Below are 15,931 nucleotides of genomic sequence, written 5' to 3'. Positions count from 1 at the left end.
CTTAATAGAGCATGAACTTTGGGACAGCTCTGCAGACTTATTGCTGGAAGGGAGTTCTCAAAACAGTCTCAGAAGGTCCAGAGGAAAAGCATGAAACCAGGTCTAATGCCAAGACGCCAGTTTATCCTATGGCTAACTGTTCAAGGAAGATTATCTACGGTTGATATACTAGAAAAGTGAAAAATTCAAGCTCCTAAAGAATGTAGGAGTAGAGGATACTCTGTCACGTCTCTTTTTCACATGTACCTACTCCAAATACATATTTGGTGCTCCCTGTTGAGTTGGACGGAAGAACCAACAAGGATTGTGGTGGAGTGATAAGTACTGTCATGGGCGGCTTTCCAGCCATGCCCCATGATCCCTTGGACGCGCCCCGTGGCGTCCTGGCCAGCCTCCCAACGCCCGTCGCCACGGTCGGCCCCGTGGTCTCGGCAGCTCCAAGTGACAAGCGCGCATGTGCCTCTGTCGCCCCACCGATAGCCATCGCCAGCGCCCAGCCACAGGCAAAAGCCAACAGCGCCGCGCGCGCAGACAATGCCGCGCGCGCAGACCCTGATGCTAAAGACAAAGTTGCTGCCAACGGACTTGCTGCTGCTTTGTAGAAGACTAAGTCCTTTTCATTGTAAATATAGAGTAGTTTTGCTGCATTTTCTTTAAGTGTGATTTTCCAGCTTTCATAGGTCTAGTCATGTAACTTTGGTTTATTTTTTTAAGCATTATTAAGGGGGACCAAGCAATCAAAACTTTCAAGCAAGCAAACAATTCTCTGTACTGGTGTCTCTCCCCCGACACCGTCTTGTTTTCTGTAATAGCTTTCATTCAATGCAATCAAGCTTTCTTTCATTCTCAATTCTCTTTTCTGCTCTCTTTCAATTGCTCATGACATTGGTTTTTCCGTACGGCACTGACAATCTAGTCTAGCGTACGGAGGGGACCTCAGTTGGCGGACAGCAACCGTACTGACATCGGTTGCCTAGCCTTACGTCACCCTTCCAAGGAACTTCAGGAAGGCGTCGCGTAACAGTTGGTATCAGAGCCTAGGCTCGACATCGAACGAGGGATCACATCGCAATTACCACCATTTCTGACCATGGTGAATTATGGGGATCGCATCGCGACCCTTGAGGGAACGGTTGACGCATTACGGCCCATCGTGGAAATGGTGCCCGATCTAAAAACCAGCCTAGTGCAAAGGTTGGACGACCTGGACCGCAGACTCATCCAGGCCGAAGTTGACATAGAAAACATCAGCCGCGACTCTGAAGGAGACCGGCAAACAGCAGCCACAGAGGCAGCTGAAATTTTTGGTAAATTTGAGGTCCTCCAGCAGGAGCGTGCCGAGGATTTAGCCAACAGGGAACAAGAGGCAGACAGGGTGACTGCCATGCAACAAACCATTGACAACTTGACAGGCCAGCTCAATGTTGTCAATGCTGCTTTACAAGGGCCTACTTCGAGGAGGCGGAAACCAATTTGGGGGTGGTGTGAACCTCGCCCCCGTGGCACAAAAGCTGAAAATTCCTGAGCCAAAGCCATACAGTGGAGCTCGGAATGCCAAAGAAGTGGAAAATTTCATTTTCGACATCGAGCAATACTTCGATGTCGTGGGAAGCCTGGAAGAAGCTAAGAAGGTAGCAACTGCTGCCATGTATCTTCAGGGTGATGCCAAACTCTGGTGGCGGGTGAAGTATGAAGCCATCAAGGCAGGTGAAGATGCCCTCGACACATGGGCGGAACTGAAGGCAGCCATACGCCTACAGTTCTTCCCCGAAAATGTTGAGTACAATGCCAGGAGAAAGTTGCGGGAGCTCCGCCAGACCAAATCAGTGCGAGATTACGTGCGGGAATTCTCCGCGCTCATGCTGAACATCCGTGACATGGGGGACAAAGACAAACTCTTCACCTTCCTGGAAGGGTTGAAACCTTATGCCCGGATGGAGTTGCAGAGACAAAGGGTAGACACGTTGCCTAAGGCAATCCAAGCAGCAGAGTGCCTTGGGGATTACCAAGTGGAAGCCCGGAAGGATAGGCCTCAACAGCCTGTCCGAGGAGGATACAAAGGGGGCCAACCAAACACTAGTGGCCCTAGCAGAAGTGGAGGAGACCGGAGTGCACCCAAATCCAAGACTCCCTCTTCCGGCAGTACTAGTGCTGCATCTAACAACAATGATCGGGGGAGGAAGCCCCCCTCAGGATGTCGCCATTGCGGCGGACCACATTGGAATAATGAATGTCCACATGCACAGATGAATGCCCATCAAGCTTTTGAGGATGGGACGGATGACGACGCCGATGATGCGGACCAGACCGAGCCAGTAGGTGCATTCAATGCAATTGTTGGCTCCATTTCTGAGCCCTTAGCGGGTACCAGTGCCGGTATCCGCAAGAAGAAGGACCCCTGTCCAATTGCCAGGAAAGGAAATAAGAAGGCGAATTTGAGGACTCCTCCTCATCAAGAGAGGACCCTAATGTTCGTTGACATGAAGGTAAATGGCAAGCCCATTCGGGCAATGATAGACACAGGTGCCACCCACAACTACTTAGCCTCGACTCAGGTGGAGCGTCTTGGACTAGTCGTAGGAAAGGGCAAAGGTCGTGTGAAGGCTATCAACTCACCACCTCAACCAGTGGGTGGAATAGCCAAAGAAGTACCAGTGAAGCTTGGCCCTTATGAAGGAAAGTTCAACCTGCGCGTAGTGATCATAGATGACTTTGAGTTAATCGTGGGGTTGGAATTCCTGAGACAGACCAATACCATGCCCGCACCGTATGCAGACATGCTGCTGATGATGGGGGCAAATGGGGCCAAGCCCTGCATTATTCCGTGCATTCCCATGAAGATGGCAGCCGAGAACATCTCGGCCTTGCAGTTGAAGAAGGGGGTAAAAAGACATGAACCCACGTTCCTGGCTACCCTCTGCATGGAAGATATAGAACGCTCCTCGGGTCCCATTCCTGCACCCGTGAAGGAGTTACTTCTGGAATTTGAAGACATCATGCCACAAGACATGCCAAAGCGTCTTCCGCCTAGGCGAACTGTGGACCATGAGATTGAGTTGGTGCCGGGTGCGAAGCCACCTGCCCGGGCGCCATACAGAATGTCACAACCCGAACTCGCCGAGCTTCGGAGACAATTGACGGAAATGCTAGACACAGGGATCATTGTGCCCTCTAAGTCCCCATACGGGTCCCCTGTGCTATTCCAAAAGAAACATGATGGTAGTTTGCGACTCTGCGTGGATTACCGGGCTCTAAACAAAATCACCGTGAAAAACAAGTACCCTATTCCGCTAATGGCAGACTTGTTTGATAGACTGGGTGGTGCGACGGTATTCACCAAAATAGACCTGAAGACAGGTTATTGGCAAGTTCGGATTGCCGATGGTGATGAGCACAAGACGACCTGTGTGACAAGATATGGGTCGTACGACTTCCTGGTTATGCCCTTTGGCTTGACTAACGCGCCAGCCACATTTTGCACCTTGATGAACCAAGTCTTCCGAGAATACATTGATGAATTCGTTGTGGTTTATTTGGATGACATTGTGGTATATAGCCAGACACTAGAAGAACACCTGGAGCATTTGCGGAAGGTCCTTGCCCGATTGCGGGAGCACGAACTATATGCGAAGCTATCCAAGTGCTCCTTTGCTCAGAAACAAATTGACTTCCTCGGACATGTCATCGAGGAAGGGAGGATCAAGATGGACCAGCAGAAGATTCAGGCCATTACAGAATGGCCGCCTCCTAAGGATATACATGCCTTGAGGTCGTTCCTTGGCCTATGCAACTTCTATCGGCGGTTTGTGAAAAGTTACTCCCTCATTGCAGTGCCGCTGACAGAACTTCTCAAGAAGGCCACCCCGTGGGATTGGGGCCCCAAGCGGGCAAAGGCCTTCGACGCATTGAAGATGGCTATGTCCAGTAGCCCAGTCTTGGCCCTCCCTGACTTGGCCAAGCCATTCGAAGTGCAAACGGATGCCTCCGACTATGCACTTGGTGGAGTATTGCTACAAGAAGGGCATCCCGTAGCGTACGAGAGCCGGAAACTGAAGGATGCAGAGCGACGCTATGCCGCCCATGAGAAAGAATTATTGGCTGTCGTTCATTGCTTACGCCTTTGGAGGCATTATCTACTGGGAGCCCCATTCGTGGTCAAGACAGACAATACAGCCGTTAGCCATTTCATGACCCAGCCAAAGCTGAATGGACGACAGGCTAGGTGGCAGGAACTCCTAGCGGAATTTCACTTCAACCTGGAGTACCGAAGTGGAAAGACCAATCATGTTGCTGATGCACTCAGTCGGAGAGCTGATCTAGCATCGATGTGTGTACTCGCCGCCCTAAAGGGAAGCGAAGTAACCACCACCATAAAAGACCAGATACAGGATCTACTCATCAAGGATCCTGCTGCACAGTATTTGGTTGATTTGGTAGGACAGGGCAAGACTCGCCAGTTCTACACCGAAGATGGGTTCCTGAAGGTGAAAGGGAACCGACTTTATGTTCCTAAAGGAGGAGATCTGCGACGGACTCTTCTTGCAGAATGCCACGATACTTTGTGGGCCGGTCATCCCGGCGAGGAACGCACCATGGCATTGCTTCGCCGTGCATATTATTGGCCTCAAATGGTCGATGACGTCGCTCAGTATGTGAAGACTTGTCTAGTATGCCAAAAAGATAAGTCAGACCGCTTGACGCAGGCAGGGCTCTTGGAACCACTAGCTGTACCAAAAAGACCTTGGGAAAGCGTTTCCCTGGACTTCATCACCGGATTGCCCAAGGTCGGAGATCTCACAACTATCTTGGTTGTGGTGGATCGGTTTTCCAAGTATGCTACCTTTATAGCAGCCCCACAATATATATCAGCAGAAGATACAGCTCGACTATTCTTCTCTCATGTCGTCAAGTATTGGGGCTTACCTAAAGACATTGTTAGTGATCGCGACTCACGCTTCACTAGCAATTTTTGGACCCAACTCTTTAAGTGCCTCGGGTCAAAATTGAGTCATAGCTCAAGTTTTCATCCGCAATCTGATGGCCAGACGGAGCGATTCAATGGCATGCTAGAGGAATATCTCCGGCACTTTGTGACCGGATCGCAGAAGAATTGGGTGAAGCTTCTGGATGCTGCTCAACTGTGTTTCAATTCACAAAAGAGCTCAAGTACCAACAAAAGCGCTTTTGAAATTGTTACCGGACAGCAACCGCTACTCCCACACACAGTGAACGCACCAAACATGTCAAAATCTCCTCGGGCTGCCAGCTTCTCAAAAGAATGGAAGCAAAATTTGGAGATAGTGCGGAGCTATCTTGTCAAAGCCCAAAAGCGGATGAAGAGGCATGCTGATCAGAATCGCCGCTTTGTGGAATACCAGGTGGGAGACAAAGTGATGGTCAAAATCCCAAAGCGGTACTTGTTTGCAGGGGTCCATGACCCTCGCCTATTGCAAAAATATATTGGACCCTTGTCCATTGAAAGGCGCATTGGGAAAGTTGCATACCGGGTGGATACCCCAGCTTGGTGGAAAATCCATCCTGTTTTCCATGTCAGTCTCCTGAAACCTTTTCGGGAAGATGTGGAGGATCCTTCACGAAGCCAACTCACAATACCAAGTATTCGAGGCCCCAATTCAACCGGAAAAAGGCGTGCTGAAGCTATTCTTGATGATCGAGTGATTCACGCCTCAAGAAAAGATCACCAGGAGTTCTTGGTGAAATGGCAGGGATGTGATGCAGAGGAGAATACTTGGGAGAGGGGAACAAACCTCAAAGCCTACAAGAGCCTGATTGATGATTACCTTGCAAGGAAGGCGCCGAGGACGTCGCCAACTCAGGTGGGGGAGAATGTCATGGGCGGCTTTCCAGCCATGCCCCATGATCCCTTGGACGCGCCCCGTGGCGTCCTGGCCAGCCTCCCAACGCCCGTCGCCACGGTCGGCCCCGTGGTCTCGGCAGCTCCAAGTGACAAGCGCGCATGTGCCTCTGTCGCCCCACCGATAGCCATCGCCAGCGCCCAGCCACAGGCAAAAGCCAACAGCGCCGCGCGCGCAGACAATGCCGCGCGCGCAGACCCTGATGCTAAAGACAAAGTTGCTGCCAACGGACTTGCTGCTGCTTTGTAGAAGACTAAGTCCTTTTCATTGTAAATATAGAGTAGTTTTGCTGCATTTTCTTTAAGTGTGATTTTCCAGCTTTCATAGGTCTAGTCATGTAACTTTGGTTTATTTTTTTTAAGCATTATTAAGGGGGACCAAGCAATCAAAACTTTCAAGCAAGCAAACAATTCTCTGTACTGGTGTCTCTCCCCCCCGACACCGTCTTGTTTTCTGTAATAGCTTTCATTCAATGCAATCAAGCTTTCTTTCATTCTCAATTCTCTTTTCTGCTCTCTTTCAATTGCTCATGACATTGGTTTTCCCGTACGGCACTGACAATCTAGTCTAGCGTACGGAGGGGACCTCAGTTGGCGGACAGCAACCGTACTGACATCGGTTGCCTAGCCTTACGTCGCCCTTCCAAGGAACTTCAGGAAGGCGCCGCGTAACAGTACTCATTCATCCTTAATCAAAGATCTCGAGTTTGAGGCATGAGTATGGAATCAACTTTGTTAGGGAGCGTTTTACCTACTTCCCAGAGTGAATTCGAATTTAGTCATGCAACGATGCGGGTACCGGACACCGAGTAAGAAACAAAAAAAGAGTTGGATGGGAGAAAGCATATAGATGGGAAGCTGGGACGATGAAGTGCACTAGTTATCGAAAAGGATAAATAACAACAGAGCTAGGGTATGGATATTGAACTTCTTATTTGTTGTCTCAGTTTATTACATCTGGAATGAAAGGAATACTAGAAGATTTCAAGGGGTTCAAAGAGAAAGCAATAGCAGGCTGAAGGAGATTGCCATTCAAGTACACATCACAGAGCAAATGAAAATAATTACTTGATAAATTAAATAGATATCATGCGTAAGAGTAGATTGATGAATAGTAATAATAGGACCCTGTGGGATTTATTTAATATAATAACTACTATGTGAATAATCCAGTGGTATATTTGATTAAAAAAAAGAAGGAAAAAAAGATTGATGAATATGCTATGTATCTCTTAGATAGAAATGGTTTCTTTCACGAGGTCTTAGATGTCTAGTTATAGAGTCCCACGAACTAGTAGATATACATATGTATACTCTTGGTTGATTTTTTTATTTTTTTTTACTTTCGACCAGGAAAAAAAGAATATTGTATAGGGTAAAAATATGTTATGCTAAGTAATTGCATAAGAGAGTGACACGTGGAGTCGAAGGATGATAGCTAAAATCGAAGACAATTGTTTCATTTATTACCAGAAAGAATGATGCTCATAAAGATGCAATAAATGTCTATCACCCGGTAGCATTTAATGGAGAATATTCTACAGCATTTAGTACATTGTCCGTTATAATAAATTTGTCATTTATGCTCATCGTTACACACTCTTCAATGACCCTCATAATTGACATTAAAGAGGGGCATGATCCTAAGACCTTGTTCCCTAGGTGCACCTATAAATAGTGAGATCTATTGTCATTGTAAAAAGGACACAAATTTTCTAGCAAACTGACACTATAATCTATTCAAAACTTTATACAACTTTACCTTTTTACTTTTTGATTTCATTATTGTTTTGCCCGAAAGCCTTGCTCCCGGAATTACTGTTTCTATTATTTCGTCTTCATTTCAAGGCTAAGTATTGTATATTTTTTCAATTCATGTATTATTTCAGAATTGAATTAATTCACTTGTCTAGAAACCATGTATAAATTCAACTGTATCTTTTATGGATAAACAATTTGGCACCCACCGTAGGGCCTAGACAGTCGTGTAATTAAGTTGATCATTGTCTCTTTTACTAACGTGTTTTGATTATTTGTTCTTAGCAAAAAATCACAAAAACTGGCAGATAATGGTGTCAACAACATACACAATCTTGAGGCCCAAGGAAACCAGCCTCAGCACGATGATTCAATCAGTGACACCCGCAATAAGGGAAACGATGCTATGCTGGTCCATGGCAGGCGGTACCCGCGACATGTTCGGGAGGCAACTCTCGTTGATGCTGAAATGGAGCATGTTGTTGAAGCGGTAAGGGTCCTGCAAGAGCAACAAGAGGTCATTCTAGGCCATCTCACACGGCAGGATAAGGTTATAATAGAAATAAAGCAGGTGTTGTCGGGTGCTTCCAATAACGCAAATGGACAAGGTCCAGTTGCTCCCGATGCTCCCGCAAATCAAACAACGTGGAGGGTCAACAACAACACCTCGAGGGGCGAGGTCGGCTCTGATGGGGCCGGGGGGAGTAGTTCTGGTCAAAACAATGAGAGCGATCCCTTCAAAAGTGAGCTCCTGCAGTTTATGAGGGAAGTGAACGTCCGCATGGACCAAATCCCGGGTGCACCACGAGTGCTGAAAGGGCCAGACTCAAAGAAGTATACTCAGTTGCCGTATAAACCAAGCGCGGCACCAGAATTGATCCCGAAGCAGTTTAAAATGCACGACGTGCCGAAATATGATGGGACTTCGGACCCTCAGGAGCATATTACCACCTATACAACGGCGGTGAATGAGAACGATTTAGCTCCCCACGAGATTGAACTTGTCACGACCCAAAATCCCAACCGGTCGTGATGGCGCCTATCTCGATACTAGGCAAGCCGATAATCTCAATAAACCAAAACTTTTCTTTAAGGTTGAAAATATAATATTTAAATATAATACAAACACTCATCAAAACCTGGTGTCACTGAGTACATGAGCATCTAATATGAATACAAGTCTGAAAAAAATAGTCTATAATAGTCTAAGACCAAATACAGTAAACAAAGAGATAGAGAAGGAGAGACAAGGTCTGCGGAACACGGCAGCTACCTCAAAATCTCCTGAAAATCAACCGCGTGAAAGGATCAACACCCGTTATGTCCGGGAACACCTAGATCTGCACACGAAGTGCAGGGTGTAGTATGAGTATAACCAACTCAGCAAGTAACAATAATAAATAAGGAACTGAAGATAGTAACGAGCTACACAGTTATGGTTCATTTCCAACAATTCCAGCAAAGAATAGACATGCTATCAAATTTGGGAGTTTAATGTCAAATCAATTTTTATACTGTTCATGTTCATGTAATCCGTATATCAACAATCTTTCAGAGAACAATGACAAATAGCAACTAAGTGCAACAAAAAATAGAAATCAAGTACAACCTCTTAGGACAACAATCACTCACTGGGCTCCCAGCCCTCATCACTCACTCTAAATAGGTACCCGCGCTCACTGGGGGTGTACAGACTCCAGAGGGGCTCCTACAGCCCAAGCATTATAATCTGCACGGACAACTCACGTGCCATAATATAAATATCTGGATCCGTACGGCCAACTCACGTGCTATAGTATAATATAAGGATCTGTACAGCCAACTCACGTGTTGCACGGCCAACTCACATGCTATAGTATAATTTAAGGATCTGCACGGACAACTCACGTGCTGCACGGATAACTCACGTGTTGCACGGACAACTCATGTGCTATGATATCAATATCTCACAATCAGACCCTCGGCCTCTCTCAGTCATAAATCTCTCCAATCTCTCGGGCTCTCATTAATCATGAAATCAGCCCAAACAACAATGATATGATGTATCAATAATAATAACAGAGACTGAGATAAAATGTGCAAGTAAAAATTGAGACTAAGTACATATGACATTTAGCAGGCAATTCAACAAGTATGTGACCTCTGTGAGTCCCAACAGTACTATCACATAGCCTAAGCATGATTTCTAACATGATTTACAGTCAAATTTTATCAACACATAGAGAGCATATAGCTAACAACAAATTATTCAACTTTACAGTTTCCCAGGACGGACCAAGTCATAATCCCCTCGATGCACACCCACACGCCTGTCACCTAGCATGTGCGTCACCTCCAAAATAATCACATGATACCAAAATTCGGGGTTTAATACCCTCAGGACCATATTTAAAACTGTTACTTACCTCAAAACGTGAAACTTTTTACTCTGTTATGCCTTTGCCTCGCAAATCGGCCTCTGAATGCCTCGAATCTAGTCACAAATATTCGTTTCAGTCAATAAAATTTATTGAAATTAATTTCATAAGAAAATACTAATTTTTCATAAAAATCCGAAAGTTAGCTCAAAAATCGCCCGCAGGGCCCACATCTTGGAACCCGACAAAAGTTACAAAATTCGAAAGCCCATTCAACCACGAGTCTACCCATACCAATTTTACCAAAATCCGACCTCAACTCGACCCTCAAATCTACAAATCTTATTTCCAAATTTCTAAGTTCCAATCTCCGATTTACACCTCAAAATCATGTAATCTAGTCGGATTATTTAATGATAATTCAATACTATGGAGTAGAAATGATCACAAGGGACTTACCTCAAGTTTTCCTTGTAAATATATCAAAAATCACCTCTCTTCAAGCTCCAATTAATCAAAAATGGCGAATGGGACGAAGTCCCTGTTTTTATAATTCTGCCCAGACAACCTCGGTTCTGCCTCGATCTTGGCCTTCGATCGAGGTGCTCGATCCTAAGCCTAGATCCTGGGCCTCGATCCTGGTCCTAGATCCTAGGCCTCAATCCTGGCCCTCGATCCTATGCCTCGATCCTGGTTTCGATCCTGATCCTCGATCATGGCCCTCGACCCTGGCCTTCAATCATGTCTTCGACCCTGCCTTCGACCGTGACCCTCGACCCTAGGCTCAAACATGGCTTCGATCGTGGCCCTCAACCTTGGGCTCGATCATGGCTTCGATCGTAGCCCTCGGCCCTGGGCTCGATCGTGACTTCGATCGTGGCCCTCGATTCTGAGAGATTTCTGTGCTTGAATCTGGCAGAAGAAATTTCCAACAGAAGGAAATTGCAGCAGTTGTTGTAGTTCAATTCTTTTGATCTGTAACCATCCGAAACTCACCCGAGGCCCTCGGGACCTCAACCAAATATACAAACAAGTCCTAAAACATCATATGAACTTAGTCGAATCCTCAAATCACTTCAAACATCGCTAAAACCATGAATTACGCCCCAATTCAAGCCTATTGAACTTTGAAATTTCTAATTTCTACAAATAACGCCGAAACCTATCAAATCACGTCCGATTGACCTCAAATTTTACACACAAGTCATAAATAACAATATATACCTATTGAAATTTTCAGAATCGGATTTCAACCCCGATATCAAAAAGTCAACCACTCGGTTAAACTTTTCAAAAAATTAACTTTCGGCATTTCAAGTCTAATTCCTCTACGGACCTCCAAAAATTCTTTCGGACACGTTTCTAAGTCTGAAATCACCATACAGAGCTATTGAAATTATCAGAATTCGAATCTGAGGTCATTTACACATAGGTCCATATCCGGTCCACTTTTCTAACTTAATATTTTTTCAATTATGAGACTAAGTGTCTCATTTCATTTCGAATTCCTTCCGGACCCGAACCAACTAACCTGATAAGTAATAAATCAATAGCAAGGCATAAATTGAGCAGTAAATGGGGAAATGAGGTTATAATATTCAAAACGACCGGCTGGGTCGTTACATTCTCCCCCTATTAAACAAACGTTCGTCCTCAAACGGGTTTAGAATAATACCTGGAGTCTCAAATAAGTGTGGATATTTGTTCCGCATCTCCTGCTCCATCTCCCAAGTAGCTTCTCCGACTAGCTGGTCTCTCACTGCACCTTCACTGATGTTATGTTCTTTGACCTCGGCTTTCGAACCTGTCGGTCTAAAATAGCCACCAGCTCCACATCATAAGTCAAATTACCGTGCAACTGTACTGTACTGAAATCCAAAATGTGAGACGGATCCCCGACATACTTTCGGAGCATGGATACATGGAACACTGGATGAACACCTGATAGACTAGGTGGCAAAGCAAGTTCATAAGCCACCTCCCCAATTTTCTTAAGTATCTCAACAGGCTCAATATACCGAGGGCTCAACTTGCCCTTTTTTCCGAACCTCAACACACCCTTCATGGGTGAAATCTTGAGCAGAACCTTCTCCCCAACCATGTGAACAACATCACGAACCTTCATATCGGCATAACTCTTCTGTCTGGACTGTGTCGTGCGAAGCCGTTCCTGAATTACTTTGACCTTCTCTAAAGCATCCTGAACCAAATCAGTACCCAATAGTCTAAACTCACCAAGCTCAAACCAACCCACCGGAGACCGACACCGTCTCCCATATAAAGCTTCATACAGAACCATCTGAATGCTTGACTGGTAGCTATTATTGTATGCAAACTCTGTGAGTGGTAGAAATTGATCCCAAGACCCCCCAAAATCAATGACACAAGCATGTAGCATATCCTCCAATATCTGAATAGTGCGCTCGGACTGGCCGTCCGTCTGAGGGTGAAATGTTGTACTCAACGGAACCTGTGTGCCCAATTCTCGCTACACTGCCCTCCAAAACTGTGAGGTAAACTGTGTACCCCGATCTGAAATAATGGACACTGGCACACCGTGTAGGCGAACAATCTCGTGAATATAAATCCCAGCCAACCGCTCCGAAAAGTAATTAGTACCGACTGGAATAAAATGCGCAGATTTGGTCAACTGATCTACTATCACCCAAACAGCATCAAACTTTCTCAAAGTCTGTGGGAATCCAACTACGAAGCCCATGGTAATACGCTCCCACTTTCACTCTGGAATTTCAAGTCTCTGTAGCAATCCGCCTTGTCTCTGGTGCTCGTACTTTACCCGTTGATAATTTAAACACTGAGATACAAATCCAACTATATCTTTATTCATCCGCCTCCACCAATAGTGTTGTCTCAAATCCTTATACATCTTTGCGGCGCCTAGATGAATAGAGTACCGTGAACTGTGAGCTTCCTGGAGAATCAGCTCACGCAAACCATCTACATTAGGTACACATAGCCTGCCCTGCATCCGTAATACACCGTCATCTTCAATAGTGACTTCTTTGGCATCACCGTACCGAACTGTGTCCTTAAGGACAAGTAGATGTGGATCATCATACTGGCGCTCTCTGATGCGATCATATAAAGAAGACCGAGAAACCACACAGGCCAAAACTCGATCCGGCTTGGAAACATCCAATCTAACAAACTGATTAGCCAAGTCCTGAACCTCCAAGGCTAAAGGCCTCTCCTCTACCGGTAAGTATGCTAAGCTGCCCAAACTCACTGCCTTACGACTCAAGGCATCGGCCACCACATTGGCCTTTCCGGGATGATAAAGAATGATGATATCATAATCCTTAAGCAACTCCAACCACCTTCGCTGCCGCAAGTTAAGATCCTTCTGTTTAAACAAAATGTTGTAGACTCTGATAATCGGTATATACCTCACACTGGACACCGTACAAGTAATGCCGCCAAATTTTCAAGGCATGAACAATAGCTGCTAACTCAAGATCGTGGACTGGATAATTCTTCTCATGTATCTTTAAGTGTCTGGATGCATAGGCAATCACTCTACCGTCTTGCATAAGTACTGCACCGAGACCAATCCGCGATATATCACAATACACAGTATAAGACTCTGAACCTATAGGCAACACCAATACTGGAGTTGTAGTCAAAGTTGTCTTGAGCTTCTAAAATCTCTCTTCACATTCATCCGACCACTTGAGCGAAGCACCTTTCTGGGTCAATTTAGTCATATGTGATGCAATAGACGGGAAACCTTCCACGAAACGACGATAATAACCAGCCAAGCCGAGAAAACTCCGAATCTCAGTAACTGAGGATGGTCTGGGCCAATTTTGAACTGCCTCTATTTTCTTCGGATCCACCTTAATACCTTCACTGGACACTATATGTCCCAAGAATGCCACCGAACTAAGCCAGAACTCACACTTAGAGAATTTGGCATAAAGTTTCTCCTCTCTCAACCTCTGTAATACAATACCCAAGTGTTGTGCATGCTCCTCCTAGCTACGTGAGTACACCAGAATATCATCAATGAATACCACGACAAATAAATCAAGATATGGCTAAAATACACTATTCATCAAATGCATAAATGCTGTTGGGGCATTGGTTTGCCCAAAAGACATCACAAGAAATTCATAGTGGCCATAACGAGTCCTGAATGCCGTCTTTAGAATATCTGAATCCCAAATTTTTAATTGGTGATACCCAGACCTCAAATCAATTTTGGAGAACACCCTCGCTCCTTGAAGCTGGTCAAATAAATCATCAATACGCAGCAATTGATATTTATTCTTGATTGTAACTTTGTTCAACTGCCTATAATCAATTCACATCCACATAGTATCATCTTTCTTTTTCACAAACAGAACCGGTGCACCCCAAGGCGACACACTAGGTCTAATAAACCCTTTTTCAAGGAGTTCCTGAAGTTGCTCTTTCAATTCTTTTAACTCAACTGGTGCCATGTGATACGGAGGAATAGAAATGGGCTGAGTGCCATGTACCAAGTCAATACCGAAATCAATATCCCTATCGGGTGGCATACCCGGCAGGTCTGCAGGAAATACATCCGGAAAGTCTCACACGACCGGTACTGAATCAATAATAGGAGTATCTGCATCAACATCTCTCACAAAGGCCAAATATGACAAGCATCCCTTTCCAACCATACGTTGGGACTTCAAATAAGAAATTACCCTGCTAGGAACAAGATCTAGAGAACCCCTCGATTCAACCTTTGGCAACCCCGGCATCGTCAACGTCACGATTTTTGCGTGACGGTCCAGAATAGCATGACATGGAGACAACCAATCCATACCCAGGATTACATCGAAATCAACCATACCGAGTAATAAGAGATCAACTCTAGTCTCCAGTTCCCCAATAGTTACCACACACGACCGATACACACGATCCACAGTAATAATATCGCCCACCGGTGTAGACACAAACAGGTGAAACTAAGGACTCACGGGGAATATCTAGATAATGAGAAAAATACGATGATACATATGAATAAGTGCAACTAGTGTCAAATAATATAGATGCGTCCCTGTGTCACATAGAAACAATACATGTGATCACTGCGTCTGAGGCAACAGCATCTGGCGTGGCAGGAAAAGCATAGAATCAAGCCTGCCTGCCACCTGATCATCCTCCCCCTCTTGGGCGATCCCTAGCTGCCTGACCCCTACCCCGAGATGGCAGGACGGGTGGTATAACTGCTGGTGCTGGTGCTGTCGGTCGAGAACTCTGTTGTGAAGCCCCACTCAACAGCCTAGGGCACTCTCTCTTGAAATGACCAAATTCTTCGCACTCGAAACAACCCCTCCTCTGACGGAACTGCTTCTCCTGATAACCCGAGGAATGACCTGTAGAATCCTATGCGGACGAGGCATGATGAGAACTATGCGCTGGTAGTGCACTAAATGAAGACTGGCCTGAGTGAGCATTGTAATAACCATGGATAGCTGATGCACCACGATGAGCTGGATGACCCGTCTAAGCGTGTCTGTAAGAACGACCCCTGCCTCGGTGAAACTGACCCCCTGAAGGAACAACGTTGTAATCACCTGGACCACGAGGCCCCTTAGTCTCTCTCTCTCTCCATGTTCCTGGCTACGAACCATCTCTATCTGCCGAGCAATGTCCACTACCTCATCAAAAGTAGCACCAAATACTATCTCTCTAGTCATAAGTAACCGCAGCTGATATGTGAGGCCATAAATGAATCTCCTAATCCTCTCCCTATCAGTGGGAACCAACCAGATTGCGTGACGAGCCAACTCAGAAAATCTCATCTCGTACCGCGTCACGGACATATCACCCTGGCAAAGCTGCTCAAACTGTCTGCACAGCTCTTCTTTGTGGGACTGAAGTACGAACTTCTCCAAAAAGACCACGGAGAATTGATGCCAAGTAAGGGGTGTTGCGCCAACAGGCC

The sequence above is a fragment of the Nicotiana tomentosiformis genome, chromosome 3, assembly GCF_000390325.3.
Source record: "Nicotiana tomentosiformis chromosome 3, ASM39032v3, whole genome shotgun sequence".
Lineage (NCBI taxonomy): Eukaryota > Viridiplantae > Streptophyta > Magnoliopsida > Solanales > Solanaceae > Nicotiana > Nicotiana tomentosiformis.
The sequence above is the reverse complement of the archived record's forward strand: the minus strand, read 5'-3'. Positions refer to the sequence as shown.